This window comes from Acanthaster planci, linkage group LG18 (assembly GCF_054643075.1).
Source record: "Acanthaster planci isolate LZ-2023a linkage group LG18, COTS_SCS, whole genome shotgun sequence".
Classification (NCBI taxonomy): Eukaryota; Metazoa; Echinodermata; class Asteroidea; order Valvatida; family Acanthasteridae; genus Acanthaster; species Acanthaster planci.
The window spans coordinates 6,886,149-6,898,974 of record NC_141794.1 but is presented as its reverse complement, the minus strand read 5'-3'; the positions used below and the strand labels follow the sequence as shown (position 1 = coordinate 6,898,974).

The 12,826-nt window shown below is 50.6% G+C and overlaps 1 non-coding gene and 1 pseudogene across 1 annotated transcript; both read left to right on the top strand.

Annotated features, from left to right (window-relative positions):
- Positions 1-4,420: 4,420 nt before the first annotated feature.
- Positions 4,421-4,606, top strand: LOC147796149 (U2 spliceosomal RNA). Its single transcript, XR_015428358.1, has one exon. It is a non-coding gene; the product is annotated as a U2 spliceosomal RNA (small nuclear RNA).
- Positions 4,607-11,858: 7,252 nt separating this feature from the next.
- On the top strand, positions 11,859-11,972 carry LOC147796148 (U2 spliceosomal RNA; annotated as a pseudogene).
- Positions 11,973-12,826: the final 854 nt, after the last annotated feature.

Below are 12,826 nucleotides of genomic sequence, written 5' to 3'. Positions count from 1 at the left end.
TTCTTCATCCTCCTCTTCCGTTTCAGAGACGGATTCTAGTGACATGGAAACGTCTTCCACCACAGACAACGAGCACGTGCCGACTTTTTGGGATGAAGCCTCGTCCCAAATCGTAGCGGCACGATCGAAGATGATGAACATCACGCACAGACCTGGCCATCCGGACTTCACCCTTTTGTGCCGCCGGACAGAGTGCGACTTTTCTACGTGCTCTTGGGTCTTCCTACGGCGGCACGTCCAGGAGGAACATCAAGACCTCACCCTCCTGGATCTGTTCTGTAAGTTGTGTGACTGCCGTTTAAAGAATCCAGCCGAGTGGATTTCACACATGGCCAATTTCCATGCCAAGGAGGTGTTAGATAAAACCCCATCGTTTTTGGATATCTATCCTTAATTTGTCTGTCTGCCCTCTTACTGTTGTCATACGATGGCTCCCTCTCTTTTTCCCATTATCTCCTTTTGTCTGACACGGTTTGTTTCTTTCTCTTTTACTGTGTTCAGTTGTTTTCTCGTGTTATTTTCATTTCTTCCCGTGTTTTATGATGTTCTCTATTAGACTTTTTTCTATTCTAGTTATGGTCTCCCTTATATCCCTAAATGTAAACGGCATGAGGGACGTCTCTAAGAGAACAAAGGTTTTTGAGCTCTGTAACAATTATGATATTTCTTGTTTACAAGAATGCCATGTGGCCACCCTCTCTGACATTTCCACTTGGAAATCAGAATGGGGTGGCGCTCTTTTTGCTTCTCTTGGAACCTCCAGCTCTTGTGGCACCATTATTCTTGTCAATAAAAATTGTTCTTTTTCTTTTTCTTCTGTTTCTACAGATTCCTCTGGTCGGATTGTTAGCGGGGTGTTAAGCGGACCCGCAGGCCGTGTGCACTTGTGCACGGTTTATGCCCCCGTTTCACCCCTTGATCGTCGTTCTTTCTTCAATAATTTATCTCCTTTTCTTTCTTCTAGCCTTCCGGTGATTTTAGTTGGTGATTTCAATTGTGTTCTAGATCCTGGCTTAGATAGACGAGGTTCCTCCTTTTCTTCTATCAGTATTGGTGCCGCGGAGCTGGGGGAAATTCTCCAAGATTTTTCCCTTCGTGACATTTGGAGATCGGGTAATCCTTCTTCTTTTTCTTTTACTTGGCGTAATGCCGCAAATACTGCCATGAGCCGTCTTGACAGATTTTATGTCTCAAATGCACTGGTGGTGGAAGACTGTTCACACCATCCAGTATATTTTTCAGACCATGATGGTGTTGTTTTAAAATTACATCTCCCCAAACAGGTTAAGGCTAAGCGTGGTTACTGGAAGTGTAATACTTCCATTCTTAATGACCCTGTTTTCAATAAATGTTTCAGGAGGTCATACAGGGACTGGCAAACTCTCCTGGAGGGGTTTGATTCTGAACTTCTCTGGTGGGAGGAAGTTAAGACTCGCACCAAAAAACTGATCATATCTCATTGTTGTCGTCTGGCAAAAGCCAGAAAAAAGCATAAAAACAAATTGTTAGAAAAATACAATAATCTGATTTCTGAGCTCAACACAGGTCACAGCAGCCCGGATTTGCTTCGTCGCCTGGATGAAGTCAGATCTGGGTTGTCAAAACTGGATGATTTTGCAGCGGAGGGTGCTCGTGTTCGAGCCAGGGTCTCTGACCTGGTTGAGGGCGAGCGCCCTTCCAAGAGATTCTTTAATTATGAAACTAATTATGTTAAAAAGAAGTCTATTCCCTCCATCCGTAGTTCAAAGGGAGACGTTGTTTCTGACAACCCAAGCATAGCTGAAGTATTTCATGAATTTTATTCTGATTTGTTTTCAGAGGACGAAGTAATTGAAGATTTACATGCGGAATTTTTAGATAATTTAACTTCTAGGGTCCCCGACGATTTTCGGGATGACCTGGATTCGCCGCTGACTTTAGAGGAATTAGGTTTTGCCTTAAATAATATGAAAAATGATAAATCGCCAGGTGATGATGGGTTGCCAAAAGAATTTTATTCCCAATTTTGGGACATTATTGGCCCGGACCTCCTTAGAGTTTATAATGCTTCTTTTAATCTGAGTACTCTCCCCCCTTCCATGCGAAGGGGTGTTATCACTTTGTTAGATAAATCAGGAGATCCTCTTGATCCGCAGAATAAGAGGCCGATTTCTCTGTTAAATGTAGATTACAAGATATTTGCTAAAGCCATTTCCCTTCGATTGGGAAGAGTTCTTCCATGCATTATTAACCATTTCCAAACATGTGGTATTAAAGGCCGAAGTATTCATGATAACGCCCGTCTTCTTAGAGACCTGGTAGATTTCATTGAGTCTAAGAACCTTAACACTCTCGTCATCTCTTTAGATCAGCAGAAGGCGTTCGACCGTGTTAACTGGAATTTTTTGTTCAAAGTTCTGAAAAGATTGGGCTTCGGCCCTGTTTTTATACGTTACATTAAACTTTTTTATACTGATATTTCTAGTCGTGTTTTAGTTAACGGTTGCTTGTCTGCTCCCTTCTCTGTTTGGAAGGGAGTAAGACAAGGTTGTCCTTTATCTCCATTACTGTATGTTCTTTTCATTGAACCGTTTGCTTGCAGAGTCTACAAAGACAACTTCATTAATGGGGTAACCATCCCTGGTGCTGATGGGCTGCAATGCAAAATAATTCAGTATGCCGATGACACCACGTGTGTTGTCAGGGACTATAAGTCTCTGAAACGATTGTTTTATATTATTTCTCTTTTTGAGAAAAGCACCGGTTCGAGATTGAACTTTCATAAATCATGTGGTCTCATTTTAGGCGATTGGCCGATTCCCCTGTCCAACTTTGCCGGCATTAACTGGACCCGGGAACCAATAAAGATCAACGGTTTCTGGGTTGGTCCGGGGGACACGGCTGCCAAGAATTGGGAGGCGAGACTTCCAAAGTTCCGAGCTCAGGTAGAACACTGGCAGTCCCGCACTCTCCCCCTGTTCAGTAAAGTTTATGTTATTAATGTGTTTCTTTTGTCACTTTTATTTTATGTAGCCCCAGTTTATCCACTTCCAAGTGTCGTCGAGAAGGAGGTTAACCGACTTATCTTTTCATTCCTGTGGTCTGGCAAAACGGAACTGGTTCAAAGGGCCTTTTTGTTTCTCCCAGTAGAGAAAGGTGGTTTAGGTATTTGTCATTTACGTTGTAAATGTGAGGCCCTTTATCTTCGATGCGTATCCTCTCTGTACGGTGAGAACGGACCACCTTGGCGATTTTTTGCCTATTTTTGGGCCGCTCTTTCCCTTAGAGATTTTTTTGCCGACCAGGGTATGTTCAAACGTTTATCCTCACTCGTCTCATGTTAATAATTGTTATAATTATCTCTGTAAACTGGTGCGATCGACTGCCGCCTTGGTTCCTGATCTAGATTGGGAAACAGTTTTGGCTAAATATTTGTATAATATTTTTGTGCTCAACATTTGTCTTCCGCCCTCGTCGAGGTATAGCCCTCCTAGGGACGCGGATTTTCAAATTATTTCTCACTCTTTTGTAGATGGTAAACTCCGGGAGTTCAACTGGAGAACAGCCTGGGGGGCAGTGAAAACCAGACAACGTCTTGCTGTGTGGGGCATTGGAAATTCTCTGTGCCCCCGAAGTAATTGTAAGCAGCTGGAGTCGCTGTCCCACGTTCTATGGGAATGCTCGTTTGTGTCCCTTCTGTGGGACTGGGTTCAGAATCTGTGCCACCGTACCCTGGGTAGGAATTTTACCCTCACTAAGAATTGTGTCTTGTATGGTGAGGGGCTTACACCCGGTAATTCCAGTCACATTTTTATTTGGTACATTATTTCCGCTGTGAAATTCCACATTTGGTCTTCGCGTTGCGAAGTGCTGTTCGATCAGTCAGTTGTCTCTCCCGAGTTGATTCTGCGTCGTTGTAGAAATTTCATTAAGGGTCGGATTCAGGCCGACTTCTTGAGAATGGACCAGATCAGGTTCGTCAAACACTGGTGCGCCCACGGTCGCACGGTCAAAATTGAAAAGGATAAATTGTACATCTTTTTGTAATTAATCTTTTTGTATTCTTATTGTAGATAGGAGGCGCCAGCCCCTGGGAAAAGTCGAGACTTCACCGATGCTGCTGGGACCCCTTAAGGATCTCCGGCGGCGGGACTGGCGTATCCCCATACTGCGGTTTGGGAGTAACTGTGTTGTGGTAATAGTAGTTTAACTTTGAGACTTATGTAATTTGGTTATTGTAGTTAACTTCGGGACTTATGTAATTTGGAATTGGTAGATACCTCTGGTGTGTTTTGTGACTTTTTGGTCCTTTTGATGTTTGTTGTCGACCGGTGACACTTGTTTTCCTGTTTGTATGGTTTTAGTTAGTTCCCGTACGGGCAGGGGGGCTCGAAACCCCAACAAACTGAGTTCCGGCGACTGGTAAGTCGGCCTGCCCGGGACATTCTTAAGTCCCAAATCAAAATTCAGTATCTGTTCTTTTCAGTGTGATATCTGAAACGCTGTTCATTGAACAGCCAGTTTATCAAACTGATTTTTGAACTTGGGCTGTGGAATAGGGGCTTGCCTCGTCCCGGCCACGGGTTGGCCCGGTATAGCAGTACATCCGGGATTCGGCCCACTCCCTTCGGGGGACATAAAAAAAGATAAAAACACGGACTGACTTAATTTTTGTTGAATTACTTTATCTCTCGGCTATTTCTTCCTCTCCGAAACATTTCGACAAAAAAAAGGCCATTTTACAAAAATGGACATTATATACCGTATGTTTCTGAGCAATAACGGCATGCAAGAATGCCAATAAAAAGTGGCAGGGAAAAGAGAGAGACAAAGACACGACACCCACTTCTTGTCTGGCGTCATCGCATTTTATTTTGACGGGTTTTCACATGACGATCTGCCCCCACCCCCCCTCCTCCAATTCTCCTTCTGTCCGTCCCCCCCCCCCGTGGACCTTTGACCTCGCTCTCTTGACCCCGTTTACCGCCAGCCAGAGGGCGCTGTCGCCCCAACCGCACGCTCGCGCAGCTTCTACCGCGTCCGCGCAGGCGTTATACCTGCTCTGCCGGCTTGTCGTCCGCATCATTTGCACTAGCGATTGAACAGAGCAAGAACATCATGTCTGGACGAGGCAAGGGAGGCAAAGGACTGGGCAAGGGGGGTGCCAAACGCCACCGGAAGGTCCTCCGTGACAACATCCAGGGCATCACCAAGCCGGCCATTCGTCGCCTTGCCCGCCGGGGAGGAGTGAAGCGCATCTCCGGTCTCATTTACGAGGAAACGCGTGGAGTCCTGAAAGTCTTCCTGGAGAACGTCATCCGCGATGCGGTCACCTACTGCGAACACGCCAAGAGGAAGACTGTCACTGCCATGGACGTGGTGTACGCGCTCAAGAGGCAAGGGCGGACGCTGTACGGCTTTGGGGGCTAGACCGCCGAATTCCCATTTCAAAACCAACGGCTCTCTTCAGAGCCACGACAGTTTTCCAAAAGAGATTTATTCCCACGCATAGCTGCTGTATGATTACCCTGTTCGTAATTAATAGCTATAATTGCCATCCTTCCTTAAGCTCGATCAATGACCCCGATCGTTTTCCCGTGGATTCTTTTTGTATGTTTCCCTCTCCGTTCCTTGTCGTTGCGGTTCATTTCGTCCCTCTCCGCGTTTTCCGTTTAATACGGTACGTAGCCGTCTTGTCGTAATGTGTTCGTGATACCCAAGTGACTTCCACAGCCCTGCTGTTTCACTGATGCGCGTCCGTGTGTACTGTCGTTGAGCCTGACGGTGGAAAGCGTTGAGTACTGGATGGAACGCGTGACGGGCGGAAGGGTGTTGCCGCGATGTAGGCGGAGTTGTGCTCAGCGTGAAAGTGCCGTGTGTGGTTGGTTGGGCGGTGGTGGTGCTGGGGGTGGTTTTTTTCTTCTCTTGACACAGAGCTGTCGGTGCACTTTGCCCTCTTGTCGCGGTCCCCCCCCCCCCAAATTAACCTCAGTGTACATGTGACCAGTCAAGCGCTGCGCCCGCCCTTGGAGTCATCCAATCGGAAAGCGGTCCATTGTCAGGCCTTCGGCCCGGGATGCCGTTGCCGGGCTTAAGAGACGCTGGGTTGCCGTGCCCTGCACTCACTTGTGTCAAGCTCCGAGCACCCGACGCACCTCATCATGGCTCGCACCAAGCAGACGGCAAGAAAGAGCACGGGCGGGAAAGCCCCCAGGAAGCAGTTGGCCACCAAGGCGGCCCGCAAGAGCGCTCCGGCTACTGGCGGCGTCAAGAAACCTCACCGGTACAGGCCGGGAACCGTTGCCCTCCGTGAGATCCGTCGCTACCAGAAGAGCACCGAACTGCTGATCCGAAAGCTCCCCTTCCAGAGACTTGTGCGAGAAATTGCACAGGATTTCAAGACCGAGCTGCGATTCCAAAGTTCTGCCGTCATGGCTTTGCAGGAGGCTAGCGAGGCTTACCTGGTGGGCCTGTTCGAGGACACCAACCTGTGCGCCATCCACGCAAAGAGGGTCACCATCATGCCCAAGGACATCCAGTTGGCCCGCCGAATCCCGGTATAGCAGTACATCCGGGATTCGGCCCACTCCCTTCGGGGGACATAAAAAAAGATAAAAACACGGACTGACTTAATTTTTGTTGAATTACTTTATCTCTCGGCTATTTCTTCCTCTCCGAAACATTTCGACAAAAAAAAGGCCATTTTACAAAAATGGACATTATATACCGTATGTTTCTGAGCAATAACGGCATGCAAGAATGCCAATAAAAAGTGGCAGGGAAAAGAGAGAGACAAAGACACGACACCCACTTCTTGTCTGGCGTCATCGCATTTTATTTTGACGGGTTTTCACATGACGATCTCCCCCCCCCCTCCTCCAATTCTCCTTCTGTCCGTCCCCCCCCCCCCGTGGACCTTTGACCTCGCTCTCTTGACCCCGTTTACCGCCAGCCAGAGGGCGCTGTCGCCCCAACCGCACGCTCGCGCAGCTTCTACCGCGTCCGCGCAGGCGTTATACCTGCTCTGCCGGCTTGTCGTCCGCATCATTTGCACTAGCGATTGAACAGAGCAAGAACATCATGTCTGGACGAGGCAAGGGAGGCAAAGGACTGGGCAAGGGGGGTGCCAAACGCCACCGGAAGGTCCTCCGTGACAACATCCAGGGCATCACCAAGCCGGCCATTCGTCGCCTTGCCCGCCGGGGAGGAGTGAAGCGCATCTCCGGTCTCATTTACGAGGAAACGCGTGGAGTCCTGAAAGTCTTCCTGGAGAACGTCATCCGCGATGCGGTCACCTACTGCGAACACGCCAAGAGGAAGACTGTCACTGCCATGGACGTGGTGTACGCGCTCAAGAGGCAAGGGCGGACGCTGTACGGCTTTGGGGGCTAGACCGCCGAATTCCCATTTCAAAACCAACGGCTCTCTTCAGAGCCACGACAGTTTTCCAAAAGAGATTTATTCCCACGCATAGCTGCTGTATGATTACCCTGTTCGTAATTAATAGCTATAATTGCCATCCTTCCTTAAGCTCGATCAATGACCCCGATCGTTTTCCCGTGGATTCTTTTTGTATGTTTCCCTCTCCGTTCCTTGTCGTTGCGGTTCATTTCGTCCCTCTCCGCGTTTTCCGTTTAATACGGTACGTAGCCGTCTTGTCGTAATGTGTTCGTGATACCCAAGTGACTTCCACAGCCCTGCTGTTTCACTGATGCGCGTCCGTGTGTACTGTCGTTGAGCCTGACGGTGGAAAGCGTTGAGTACTGGATGGAACGCGTGACGGGCGGAAGGGTGTTGCCGCGATGTAGGCGGAGTTGTGCTCAGCGTGAAAGTGCCGTGTGTGGTTGGTTGGGCGGTGGTGGTGCTGGGGGTGGTTTTTTTCTTCTCTTGACACAGAGCTGTCGGTGCACTTTGCCCTCTTGTCGCGGTCCCCCCCCCCCCAAATTAACCTCAGTGTACATGTGACCAGTCAAGCGCTGCGCCCGCCCTTGGAGTCATCCAATCGGAAAGCGGTCCATTGTCAGGCCTTCGGCCCGGGATGCCGTTGCCGGGCTTAAGAGACGCTGGGTTGCCGTGCCCTGCACTCACTTGTGTCAAGCTCCGAGCACCCGACGCACCTCATCATGGCTCGCACCAAGCAGACGGCAAGAAAGAGCACGGGCGGGAAAGCCCCCAGGAAGCAGTTGGCCACCAAGGCGGCCCGCAAGAGCGCTCCGGCTACTGGCGGCGTCAAGAAACCTCACCGGTACAGGCCGGGAACCGTTGCCCTCCGTGAGATCCGTCGCTACCAGAAGAGCACCGAACTGCTGATCCGAAAGCTCCCCTTCCAGAGACTTGTGCGAGAAATTGCACAGGATTTCAAGACCGAGCTGCGATTCCAAAGTTCTGCCGTCATGGCTTTGCAGGAGGCTAGCGAGGCTTACCTGGTGGGCCTGTTCGAGGACACCAACCTGTGCGCCATCCACGCAAAGAGGGTCACCATCATGCCCAAGGACATCCAGTTGGCCCGCCGAATTCGCGGTGAACGGGCCTGAGTGTTGGCGCGCCACGACCACCAAACCTAACGGCTCTTATCAGAGCCACCACTACTTCAAAAAGAGAATGATTCTGCTCGAGTTGTCTGCGGGGAAAGGTGCTGGGCGGGAGGAAATTAAACACAACCGAGTAACGGCCACAGTTGAGTCAATAATATAACAAATTGAAAGGGCTCTCCGATTGCGATTTCACACGGGGCGTGATTGGTCTGCTTTTCCTTCCCTCTCCTTTAAGTTTTGTGTAGTTATTCGTATTTGGGTATGAATGAGCGTACAGTATCAGACGACCCCTCCCCGACAGCTTCACCCCGGCCCTCGCTTTGAAAGCGACCTTCTTTCGCCTTTGTGGAGTCCGATCGACTTCCTGACTGGTACTCTTGTCAATTTAGTTAGCGACGCGAAAGGCTGCGTTGTGCTTTGGCAGACGAATTCCGCGTTAGCCGCTTGAGAGGATGGCGGAGAAAATAACCAAATATTCAAATAGAACAGATAACTCGGTTGCACGGAACGGTTATTGACCGAACGAACGACCGACCGCTTTCAGCGTTTCCCTTGCCGTAAGTTTCAGCTTGCCCTTGCAAGCCATGCGCGTCTTCACGCCTGGGTGGCCGGGGGGCGCTCTTTTCAACTGGCGGGAAGGTGGACAATGCGCCCGTGTTCAGAATCCACGCCGCCCGTGATAAAAGCCGGCGTAGCCGTGACGCTTTTTCATTCGATCCCTCGATCTCTCACACTTCAAGCGCTCCAGCATGGCTCCTAAAGTTAGCGGGAAAGGTCAGAAGAAGGCCGGAAACACCAAGACCCCGACTCGCACAGACAAGAAGAGGCACCGGCGTCGCAAGGAGAGCTACGGCATCTACATTTATAAAGTCATGAAACAGGTGCACCCCGACACGGGCATCTCCAGCAAGGCCATGAGCATCATGAACAGCTTTGTCAATGACGTCTTCGAGCGCATCGCAACCGAGGCCTCTCGCCTTGCACACTACAACAAGAAGTCGACCATCACCAGCCGCGAGGTGCAGACAGCAGTTCGCCTGCTCCTGCCGGGAGAGCTTGCCAAGCATGCAGTCAGCGAGGGCACCAAGGCCGTCACCAAGTACACGACTTCCAAGTAGCCCGCCGCTACCAACCAAACGGCTCTTTTCAGAGCCAAAACAACTCCACGAAAGAGATGCTTTGCTTTTCTGCGTTCTTGGTCTCCTTTTGTCTAATACAGGTGCCTCGTAATTAAAAAGGTATTTTTCCGAATATCGCGCACACTGCAAGCAAATAGATATTACCTCTTGACGGTGCTTGTATGGGGGGGGGGGTTGAGGTGAAAACTTTTCCTGATCTTTTTGGCACTCGCTCTGACCTTAATATTTGACGGTTGTTCAGATTGTCCAAGAGGGTGCCTCGTGTAAACGTCCAGACACCGTGAAACGGGCATTCCCCTTGCGAGGGACCTGTCGCAAAATATACAAACTGTATTTCTGACGGCTTCAGCCCCCCCCCCGGGGTGTGGTAACTCATGTGGACCCGGTTTTCTTTTCTCTCTGTTCTTTCTTTCTTTTGGCTTTGTTACATTTTGGTTCCCGTTCATGGACTTGATTTTGTGTTTATCCCGGCCTGTGGGCTCCGGCTCATCCAACCGTGCGATGGACCCGCTGCGTGACGTGATTGGCTAGTTGGTACGCTTCGGCCAATCCACTGGACTGCTATAACTTGTGTCGCGGGCCCCAGAGCAACCATTCCAGCGCAACTGCGACCCGGTGAACAGATCTGCACACTGATTTCTCTCAAGATGTCTGGACGAGGAAAGAGCGGCAAATCCAGAAGCAAGGCCAAGAGCAGGTCATCGCGGGCTGGCCTTCAGTTTCCCGTTGGCCGCGTTCACCGATTCCTGCGCAAGGGAAACTACGCCGAACGTGTTGGCGCCGGTGCCCCTGTCTACCTGGCTGCAGTGATGGAGTACCTTACCGCTGAGATCTTGGAGCTAGCCGGTAATGCTGCCCGCGACAACAAGAAGACAAGAATCAACCCACGTCACCTGCAACTTGCCATACGCAACGACGAGGAGCTCAACAAGCTGATGAGCGGGGTAACCATCGCGCAAGGAGGTGTGCTCCCCAATATTCAGTCGGTCCTCTTGCCCAAGAAGACCGCCAAAGTCTCCAACTGAAAGGACGGGCCCCTTGCCCCGCGAACCCAAAGGCTCTTTTCAGGGCCGCCACTATTTCAAAGAAGAGATAGGTCGATGGCTGTTTAATTGAAAGCCCCCTTTGTGCCATGCTACTTCGGATGTTGTGTTATTTTCTAGGTTTATCTTTCTAGTTACTTCTCGGAACTGTATTAATATTCGTTCTTGATCGCTTCCATCTTTTCGTTTCATTCCAATATTGAACGATACGCCGCAGTTCGGCCTTGCCGAAGTCCCACCTGCTTGTTCCTCCTTCAAACGTCGGCCCCGCCTTCGAACCGACCCCGCTGGACGAGGCCCGGTTGGTGTCTCTTTGCGACTCCAAATTGCAGCCTGCCTTTCTCTTTACTCCTGCCGTGCCGGCCGTTGCGGTGCTGTATAATGACATGTTTGTGTTTCGAACCTGAATCCAGGCAACGCGCGTCAAATATGCAACGCGTATAACTTACGCAACAGACGTGCATTCTTTTCATTGTTCTAAGGGCCGTTCATCTCATCAAATATTCAGCACGCAGTGTGTGCTTGCAAACTTTCCAAGTTTACAAATGATGTGTTGGTTCATCATTGTGTATTGACATGTTCAGCTTTTTATTATGCGCCGTCGGGTGCGCGCTTCTACGTAGCGCAAAAGGCAAGTGCGTGCCTCATGGATGATTTTCAATAATTTTGGAACTGCATCGTTTGGCTCTTACTGCCGACAGTAAACCATCCTTTCACACGTACATTCAACACGTGATCCCGTGAAGCACACCCTCACGGCCTTTCAAGTTTAAAACCCGATAGGTTCTTCTCACAAGTCCTGAATGTGAAATACGGGTATATCACGGGTTCTGCCGTTAAAAGTAAAGAGTGTAAGCAATGGCACACTGTCACTGTCACGAGGTCTTGGAAGCGTGCTATATCGCCACGCCCACAACGTGGGATCACTTCCGGCGCGGTGTCGAGTGTAGACACAGTGCAATTGCAATTGTGAAGGGCGCCATCTTGTGGCTTGCATATAGTGCGGCGCAGGTACTTGCGCAGAGTCGACCGTGGGAACATGTCTCACTGAAAGATTGTTCATGATATTAACAGAAATTGCCAAAGTTCAAGGTCATGTCCTCATTTACTGTCACGATCGAGAGGTTATCTTGGGCTGCGTAATGTGGAAAATACTGATCTTTATCGCTTCTCGGCCTTTTGGCTAAGATCATGTGTAGTATCTGTTCTTTTCAGTGTGATCTTCTGTGATCTCGCTTTTGACGTGAACTACCGGAGTTGGCTGTGACGGATCTACCGGAGCCGGCGGAGGAGGACTACCGGAGCTGGCGGAGGAGGACTACCGGGGCTGCAGAGAGATATATTGGCTGTCTGTCTTGGGCTGATGGAGGACTCGCGAGTAGCTTCGGATGTGAGTTTGGATCCGGCACATTCCCTCTCTGAGGGAAACGTCTTGGCCCCCCAACACCCCGTGGATGCATGCTCGGGGGCCCCTCGGGGTCCTCGTAACACGGGTGAGGCTGTGGGCCGGGATAGTGCTGTCCCGTGTGCGCTGTGCCAGAGGTCGTTTCTTTCGGCCGATGGTCTACGGCGTCACATGGGAAGGGTTCATCTCATGTCCGGGTTCTCCGAGGAATCCGGAACGGTGGACCAGGTCTTCCTGTACCCGTTCTGTCGGAGGTGGAGTTGTGTGGTGTGCCACTCCAACTACCACGCTCAGCAAGCGCTGACCCGGCATCAGCAGCGAATCCATCCCCGGATGGCTTTCAACTACGTCTACCGGTGCTCCGTCTGCTCGCGGGAGTTCGATTCTGGTAGGCGTGCCTCCAACCACTACCAAACCCATAAACGCAGTGGTACGGTGGCACCGCCTGCCGGTTCGACTCCTGTGGGTAGGCGGGGTAGCACATCCTCGCCCTCGGCTGAAGTGACTGCGGAGGCTCTGTCTCCAATGGAGCTCATCCGGGGCTTGGTTGGTGATCCACCGATGACTACCTCGGCCCAACACTCTTTGCCTCCTCGGAGCAGGGATGAGGGACTACCAAGCTGGGACGGGGGACAAGAACCGGCGAGTTCCCAACACTCCGTGGCTGAAGTGCGGCGTTCCAATAATGCCACGGATGAGGGTTCCGACCGGCTTGCGTCCCCAGTG